Raw genomic sequence first — 9250 nt, forward strand, 5'->3', positions numbered from 1 at the left:
AAATCTGCCTCCGTCAGCTGATCACGTCTAGAGCGCTCCACACGTCTCCATGGAAACACTGGTTTTCCCGTCCACACATGACTGCTGACACCGCACTTTAACACAAAGTTCACCCTGGACCCTGAAAACTCTGGTGTCAGGAGCGACAGCTGAGGTTAGTGTGGACGAAAGGACGAACCAGGAAACAGAAACACACACTTTCAAACACACACACTTTCAAACACACCTGCGTTCTTGTGGACGGCCCGAAGTTTCAACCCATATTAAAACACAGGACCCTTAAACTGCACTTAAAATCATCTAAAAACTGAAGTAATGAGGATTTCATTGAACCATTGAACAGACACACTCTGCATCACTGTTGTTTTCTCACCCAGCGAATAACAAGCGCCGTCCCCTAACTCTATAATAAACACTGAGATTAATCTTATAATCTCATATTGCTTGTCATATAGAGGCTGCGCAGGTTTGGAAAGTGACGGATTACATGCAATGGGATTACATTAATCCCATTTCAGTCCCAGTTTCTCTAATCTTTTGTGCCTGATGTAAAAATAAAAACATGTGTAGTGAGATGTTACGCTGCCAGGACGTCACATTTAAACCAAAGGTGAAGATAATGCAGATTTATTGAAATTGTATTCTCTAAATTAGATTAAGGGGGGATAAGGGAGATGATCCAGGCCCTTGTTGCCATGCAACCCAGCAGTGGTACACTACATGGTCAAAAGTATGTGGACGCCTCAACATTACACCCATATGTGGTTCTTCCTCCACATGTGAGAACCTGGCTGCATCAGTGAGGTCCACCACGATGTTGGATGATACGACCCGGCTCACGGTTGGGTTGAGGTCCGTGCTCAGTGCAGGTCTAATTCTTCAGCATCAAACAGGGACGTAAACAGAGGCCATGTTTATACCAAAAATGGCTTGGAAAAGGTTTTACGAGACAGGAATTCTGCTCCATTTGTTAGACTGGGTGCACAAAATTTGGTGAGACACTCCCACTGTTCCTCCGTACCGTGCCCCAGCACGTGTCACGGCTAAAGTCTGGTTCCTTTGACCAGTGTGAGTGCAACCGTACCACGTCTAGGAGCGGCACGCTTGCCGTCCACGACCCGTTTGGGAGAGGTGGGCTTTAGTAAAGCACGTTTGCACATGTACGAGCACGTGCGTGCTCATGTGTACGAGCACGAGTGTGCGCACGTGTACGAGCACGAGCGTGCGCACGTGTACGAGCACGAGGCCTACGGCGGTTCTGAGGTCATTTCCTGTGCGCCTGTTGGGACATGGAAAAAAGAAGGAGGGACCATGCGCGGACATTTCAAACAATGGCGGTGAAAGGTTCACGTTGGTGTGATGCGGAGGTGGAGTGTTTACTGCAGATTTGGTCGATGAAAAGATTCAAAAACAGTCGACAAGACGCACAAAAACTCTGAGGTCTACGGAAAGATCTGGAAACAAAGCCACGCATCGCCATGACGTCATCAATGCGTGTGACGTGTTACGGCGTGATGACGTATAGGCAGCAAGAAGCATTCTCCGAGGCCCAGGTAGTGTGAGTACAAACGGGCCTGGAGGGGGGGACAAGGACCCTTAAGCACGGGGCACGGCACGGAGGAACAGTGGGAGGGTGCTTGGTGTTTCATGCATTTTGTCATTTGATCTCAGACTGATTAGATTAGATTAGAAGTTTATTGAGCAGGGACAAACACATTCTACATTGTTTCATATCAAATATAAAACAGACGCCATGTTTACAGGTTTCTAGTGGAGACTCGTTTTCAGAAACAACACACACACACACACACACACACACACACACACACACACACACACACACACACACACACACACACACACACACACACACACACACACACACACACACACACACACACAGAATGACAAAAACACCAAAAACTCGTTGCAGCCCTATAGTTCTGATGCTAACGTTGTGTTTGGTGAACTCAACCATGCATGAAATGGACCTTTTGGCACTCGAAAGGCCTGCGTTTGTGCACTTGAGTTAGGTTAAGGCAGAAACAATGCATCACCGAACACCAACGGGAGGGGAAGAGACGGAGCGAGCCGAGACAGGGACGGCTCAGCTCACGGAGGGAAAGTACGGTGTGAGGGAAAGTGCGGTTGAGATGGGAGACGAGGGACCGCGGAGCATAACATCCTGCCCTCAGCTTTCTGTAATCGACCAGGTGACTCCCATCAACCTCCTCACACAATGACTTCGACATGACTGCGGCAGCATCTCCCACTGCAGCGGGGGAGATAATCGCCATCATTTCCACCTGCATTAAACCTGCTATTACAGACGAGCGCCCCAGAACAATATAATAGCCGGGCTTTGTTGCGAGCTGAAGCTTTCCCCGCCTCCGTTGGTGGCTTTGGGTTATTATACAGTGAAGTCTTCTTCCTCCGCCCCTGTGTGACGGTTTCAGTGTGTTTATTGAAATAACCACCTTCTTCTTTAAGCAGCACGATCTCAGCGGTCGACCGAATGTTCACCCGTATCAGAACTTCATGATTTTATATCAAAGTGTGAAGTTACAGCAGAAACTTGCTGCTGAGCACATGATGAGGACGTGTTAAAGAAGCCCTGTCTGTTTAGACTGTGCGTCTAAACGCTTGTGTTGCACCCACTGTTTCCCTTCTTTACATAACATGTCGTTGTTTAAAATGTTGCACCCTGGGTAAAGAAGATCCCTCGCAACACGAACGATGCATTCAATAATATATTATCATGGTGTGCTTTGGAACAATATCCCATTTCATACAACGAACATGCTGTTTTTATTCTATTATTCAGACGACTCCGTGTTTAGTGAGGAGTTCATGGATCCTTCAGGCGGAGAAACATGCAAATGCATTTAAAATAACAAATAACGTGTTTTCTGTTTGAGTTGGACAGTTTTGTTCCCCTGGTAGTTCTTCCACTATCACTGTTGCTGATATATTTACTGAATGGACTCAGACATTGCATCATTGCAGGTGAAGTCTTATTTCAGAGCATCTTTGCAGAGTACTTGCACTCAGACTTTGAACTTCTGGGTCTCCTCTCAAAGGGCAAATTCAAGGGAGACTTAAGGCGCACTCCCACTGTGCCTCCGTCCCATGCCCAAACTGGTTTCACGGCTAAAGTCTGGTTCCTTTGACCAGTGTGAGTGCAACTGTACCGCGTCTAGGAGCGGCACGCTTGCCGTCCACAGCCCGTTTGGGAGAGGTGGGCTTTAGTAAAGCGCGTTTGCACGTGTACGAGCACGAGGCCTCGTCGGTTCTGAGGTCATTTCCTGTGCGCCTGTTGGGACGTAGAAAAAAGAAGGAGGGACCATGCGCGGACATTTCAAACAACGGCGGTGAAAGGTTCACGTTGGTGTGATGCGGAGGTGGAGTGTTTACTGCAGATTTGGTCGATGAAAAGATTCAAAAACAGTCGACAAGACGCACAAAAACTCTGAGGTCTACGGAAAGATCTGGAAACAACGCCACGCATCGCCATGACGTCATCAATGCGTGTGACGTGTTACGGCGTGATGACGTATAGGCAGCAAGAAGCATTCTCCGAGGCCCAGGTAGTGTGAGTACAAACGGGCCTGGAGGGGGGGACAAGGACCCTAAAGCACGGGGCACGGCACGGAGGAACAGTGGGAGTGCGCCCTTAAGGCCTCTACACATGATACACAGTCAAAACGCTTTGCGGCAGCTGTTCCATCCATTTCCTATGAAGGAGGCGGTAGCGCCCAATGCTGCTTTGTGTTGTGTGTAGGGACTCTTCTCATGCTGCTGCAGGGGTTTGCTATTATTTTCAGCAGCATTAGTGGTTGAAAAAGACCTTTGAATGCCTTCACCGTACTGCCCCGAGCTAATCACTGTTAGCCACGTCCGGCTGTTAGCATCTCTCCTGGATTTCTACCTTAATATTTGTTACAGAAAAAAACTGTCTCTTATCTGATGAGTGTATTTGCAGAAGGAGACCTTGGGATGATTTCACTTTAAGCTGATGCTGTGATGGAGACTGTTAAAGTGTTTCCATCTCTACACTAAACAATTATACTTCTGCATCTCTAATTTAACCTTAAGCATCCTGTAAATTCATGTCTTACATTTGCAACGAACCAAATGCTTGAAAATCCAACAACAGATGATGATTTTAACAGTGGCTGGACCTCCTGCCTCCATAGATTAGGACCTCATTACTCCACATATTAATAAGGAGGAGCAGCTCCCCCCACAGTGTCGCTGTGTCGCTCCATTGGACCGCTATGGCCAGTGCAGCATCTGGGTATATATATATATCTCTGTCTGCACGGCCCTGGAAAGATCTGATGCTAATCCTGCCCACGTGCAACGCTCCTTTGTCCTTGCACAAAGTCGTTCCCCATTAATCTCCGGCACACAAACATCCTCTTCGTACGCAGACGAGCTGCAGGAACAGCGTCTCTGTATCGAGTGTAGCCCAACAACAAAGTGACAGATGACTTTGAGCATGCTCAACTCCAAACGCTGTTGTGCTATCTCAACACCGCCGCTCCTTCCCACTGTTGCTATGGTAACCCCTTCCCTATGCTTGCAGTTCCCACAGACGAGTATATACCGTGTGCTACCGTCACATGCTTAACCTCCCCGCTAATACACATCAACAACAACATCCGTGCATCAAGGACAAAGGAGAACAGCACAGATAGGGAAGAGTAAGAAACCAGCTGATGGAGCAGGATGGTGTTTGAAGTTATTCGCTCTCTGCAGCTGGATTCCCCCGGTGCATCATGGAGATTTCCTATTTTTATGTAACAAGGCAGCACGGATCTTCCACGGCATCACAACAACAACAACACGCTATCATCACCTCCACACAGCAGTGAGTGTGTAAGGTGTTGCACAGTGCACACAGATCTCATCAAACACACACCGGTGACTTTCACCTACGCACACGCAGCAGTTCACACCTTTGACGGTCTCAGCATTGCACCTGCCGGATGCTGACACGGGTTGCGGAGGCCGTGTGGAAAACTCATAAGGTGCAACAAGCTGAGTAACTCAATCAGAGGGAAGCTGCAGATGTCCAGGATTCAATTTGTTGACATCGTCTGAAGGAGTGTGGGCACTGACGGGGGCTCGGGTGACGCCAGGGGTGACTTTACCATCGCCCCCGCAACTGGTTCATGAATAACACTGAGGTCAGAGCGCTGGAACGTAACGTCAGGGCTCAAACGTTTCTGGTGTTTGCTCTTCTGCTTTTTGATAGTCATGCCCTGCTGCTCCCCTGAAGGTGCTCATTTATAACCTGTATTTACGGAGGGGGTGGCTTGTAAAGCGTGAGAGCATGTAGGCTGCTCTAGGAGCCTAAACGAGTGTTAAAGTGTCCTCTAGGAGCCTAAACTTGTGCTAAAGTGTCCTCTAGGAGCCTAAACGTGTGTTAAAGTGTCCCCTAGGAGCCTAAACGTGAGCTTAAGTGTCCTCTAGGAGCCTAAACGTGTGTTAAAGTGTCCTCTAGGAGACGACAGGTGTGTTCAAGTGTCCTCTAGGAGCATAAGTGTGTGTTAAAGTGTCCTCTAGGAGCATAAACGTGTGCTAAAGTGTCCTATAGGAGACGAAAGGTGTGTTAAAGTGTCCTCTAGGAGCATAAACATGTGTAAAAGTGTCCTCTAGGAGCATAAACGTGTGTTAAAGTGTCCTCTAGGAGCATAAACGTGTGCTAAAGTGTCCTCTAGGAGCATAAACGTGTGTTAAAGTGTCCTCTAGGAGCATAAACATGTGCTAAAGTGTCCTCTAGGAGCATAAACGTGTGCTAAAGTGTCCTCTAGGAGCATAAACGTGTGTTAAAGTGTCCTCTAGGAGCATAAACGTGCTAAAGTGTCCTCTAGGAGCATAAACGTGTGCTAAAGTGTCCTCTAGGAGCATAAACCTGTGCTAAAGTGTCCTCTAGGATCATAAACGTGTGCTAAAGTGTCCTCTAGAAGCCTGAACGTGTGCTAAAGTGTCCTCTAGGAGCCTAAACGTGTGTTAAAGTGTCCTCTAGGAGCCTAAACGTGTGCTAAAGTGTCCTCTAGGAGACGAAAGGTGTGTTAAAGTGTCCTCTAGGAGCATAAACGTGTGCTTAAGTGCCCTCTAGGAGCATAAACATGTGTTAATGTGTCCTCTAGGAGCATAAACGTGTGTTAAAGTGTCCTCTAGGAGCATAAACGTGTGCTAAAGTGTCCTCTTCAGTGGCGAGGTTGTGCTATATGTGCCATTTCTTTTTCCTTTTCGCCCCTGCCCTTGAATAGTCTGTGCACGCCTCTGGTCAGTGTGCAGCATCCGGGTCAGGCCCTCGGTGATGTGGACTCCAGGGCACCTGAAGCTTTCCTCCCTCTTTCTCTCTCACACTCTCAGGATTTAGACACAGACTCAGAAAATACATAAACTTTATCAGAAACACGTTCAATCAAAGCTGCGTCCTCCAAACCTGTTAAATCAACATCAGGAGCATCAACGTTTGGTGTCGATCATGATTTAAAGAGCGGTATTAAATACAATCTCATCGTCCACAGCGTTTAAATCACAGAGTCTCAGTATCAGTGAATGTTTGTGTTGTTTATTGAGGCTTTTTGTCATTTTTGAATTTAAAGGAGACCCTTTAAAGGTGAGGGGTTGAATATTTTATTATAATTTATTCATAAACCTCAAACAAAGAGTCAAACAGTTGTCGTTCATTTGTTCACTTCTCTGCGTCGTCGTTGGAGGTCTGTGGTGTGTGTGTCCCTCTGTTGTCTTCACGTTCGCTCCACATCCGCACTAATGTTTCCCCCCGAGGCTCTTTTTTAATGACTGGACGGCAAAAACATGACTTAATGAGCGAGGGTGCTTCCTGTCGTGAGGCGCCCTCGCTCTCACTGCGGTGCCATGCTCCATGCTGATCTGCTCCTCCCGGAGGTTTCTGGAACCATATGTTTCACTCATTTAAATGGCAAAAGTTACATTTCCTCTCACTCCTCGAGGGCACCGCATGAGTTTCTCTTCCACTTTGATGACTTCTTAATACTTTTCTGAGGAGCTGAGCTGCTCGGCTTTCAGGACCGGAGAAGTGGAAGCAGCAGGTTCTTGCTTCAGGTCAAAGATGGTCGCAGAGAAACTGTTAACGCAGCCTTGGAAATCTTGTTTCTGTTTGTTTTTATTCATCGTTTAGTACAAGTTGTTCCTCACCTTGCTAACCTGACTCCTCCAGATCCTCCTGGTCTCAGCAGATCCATGTGAACTCTGGTTTAAAGATCTTTGTGAAGGGGTGAAAATCCTGGTTTCTGATTGGATAAACCATCTGTCTGTCACCAACACACGGGCCAAACCAACCAATCAGATGAGTGAAGCGTGTGACGTGCTAACAGCGTGGAGGCAAAGCTCAGAAAGGAAACAACATGTGGGTAAAGGAGATTTTCCCTTTGTGTTTAACGTGAATTTACGGATCAAAGGCCCAATTTCAGGAGCCCGGTCCATATTCAACAGAAGGATCCAGAGAACAAAGAGTTAGTGAGCGGCTCGCTCCATAGCTGCTCATCTCATCCGTGGAAGCCTCCATGTTGTTTACACTCAACAGTCTCTTCTGTTTCACTTCAATCCACCAAAGAAACCAACGCTGATTGGTTCAAACTGCTCAAACGTCACCAGACTGCTCTGAGAGTGAAACACAACAGATCAGAGATCAGGACGGACTCAGGAGGGTACACACATCAAACAACATGTGGGTAAAGGATCCAACGCTGCAGCACTCATTTAAACAAGCCCGTGCACAGATGCTCGTGCACAGATGCCCGTGCACAGATGCTCGTGCACAGATGCTCGTGCACAGATGCTCGTGCACGGATGCTCGTGCACAGATGCTCGTGCACAGATGCTCGTGCGCAGATGATTGTGCACAAATGCTCGTGCACAGATGATTGTGCACAGATGCTCGTGCACAGACGCTCGTGCACAGATGCCCGTGCACAGATGCTCGTGCACAGATGCCCGTGCACAGATGCTCGTGCACAGATCATTTTCTGTGTTCTTCTTCTTCTCCTCTGGATAAAAGTGTCTCCTCTTCTTCTCCGTGTTGTTGTGGCGTCTGTTCGACCACACGTCACTTCCTGCTGAGAGCTCCATCCAATCAGCAGCCGGGCTTCTCTCAAAATTGAAAAAAGAGGCCGCTCACATGCAAATTTGGGGCGTTTTGGCGAGATAGACCCGCCTCATTCCGGGTATTCGACCATAGTGTGAACGCACCTGTTGAGTCTTCTCAAAGTTCTCCTTCCATGTGCGATAAAGTGACGTAGAGCAGGAACGAAGTGCAGGGTGTGCGCCGCGGACACCAGACTGGACTTTGTCTTTGTGTTTGGCTTCGATATAAATAATGGAATATTTCTGCTCCCACACAAAAGCATCAAATATTAATGGCACAAAAAGAATCTGTAAAATGGGAACGTGTGCATTTAACAATGTGCCGAGAGCAGCCAGAGCACCGCGGAGAGAGAGAGAGGGGGGGAGAGAGAGAGAGAGAGAGAGAGAGACAGAGAGAGAGAGAGACAGAGAGAGAGAGAGAGAGAGAGAGAGAGAGAGAGAGAGAGAGAGCACTACACAAACTCAACCTGACAGCCAACATCTGAACACAGTGCGTTTCATTCAGACGCAGAAGCCAAAGTGCTGTGAGACAATCACCAATTCGCTTCATAACCCAAAAGTGGCAGCGAGCGTTTACAGTTCTATAACATGAAGATGATTTAAACAAACTCAGGCATCCACTCGTTCACAAGTCTTGAACAATAATAAGTTAATTGAGAGGGGTCTTTGCTGCAGGCACCACTCTGAGGCAACAGGAAGTGCACGCAAAATAAAGTCGTACCGACGATTCCAGACGTATATCAAAGGTTGAATGTGTAGAATGAGCAGAACAGCTCCCTCTAGAGTCTCAAGATCGTCGTCTCAACAACCAAAAAGAAGTCCAGCAGTGGGGTTGCCAGGTTGGTCAGACCCGGCCCAGTAGCTCCAGGAGACCGGAGTCTGTTTGAGCCTGTTTGAACCCGTCCCCTCCAGAAAATCACAGCATCAAAACAAGGATTAGAGGAGTTTGACTGACAGTTAGCGTTAGCCGTTAGCGTTAGCCGTTCCAGCTAAGTGCAGATGAAAGTGATGTTGGCATCAAGGAGAAGCGTAGCCATGTGGGTGTGCGTTTGAGTAGAGAACCAGACATAAAAACCTGAGTAACAACTTTGATTCTTATCATTTT

This window comes from Echiichthys vipera (genome assembly GCF_963691815.1).
Source record: "Echiichthys vipera genome assembly, chromosome: 19".
In the NCBI taxonomy this organism is placed as follows: Eukaryota; Metazoa; Chordata; class Actinopteri; order Perciformes; family Trachinidae; genus Echiichthys; species Echiichthys vipera.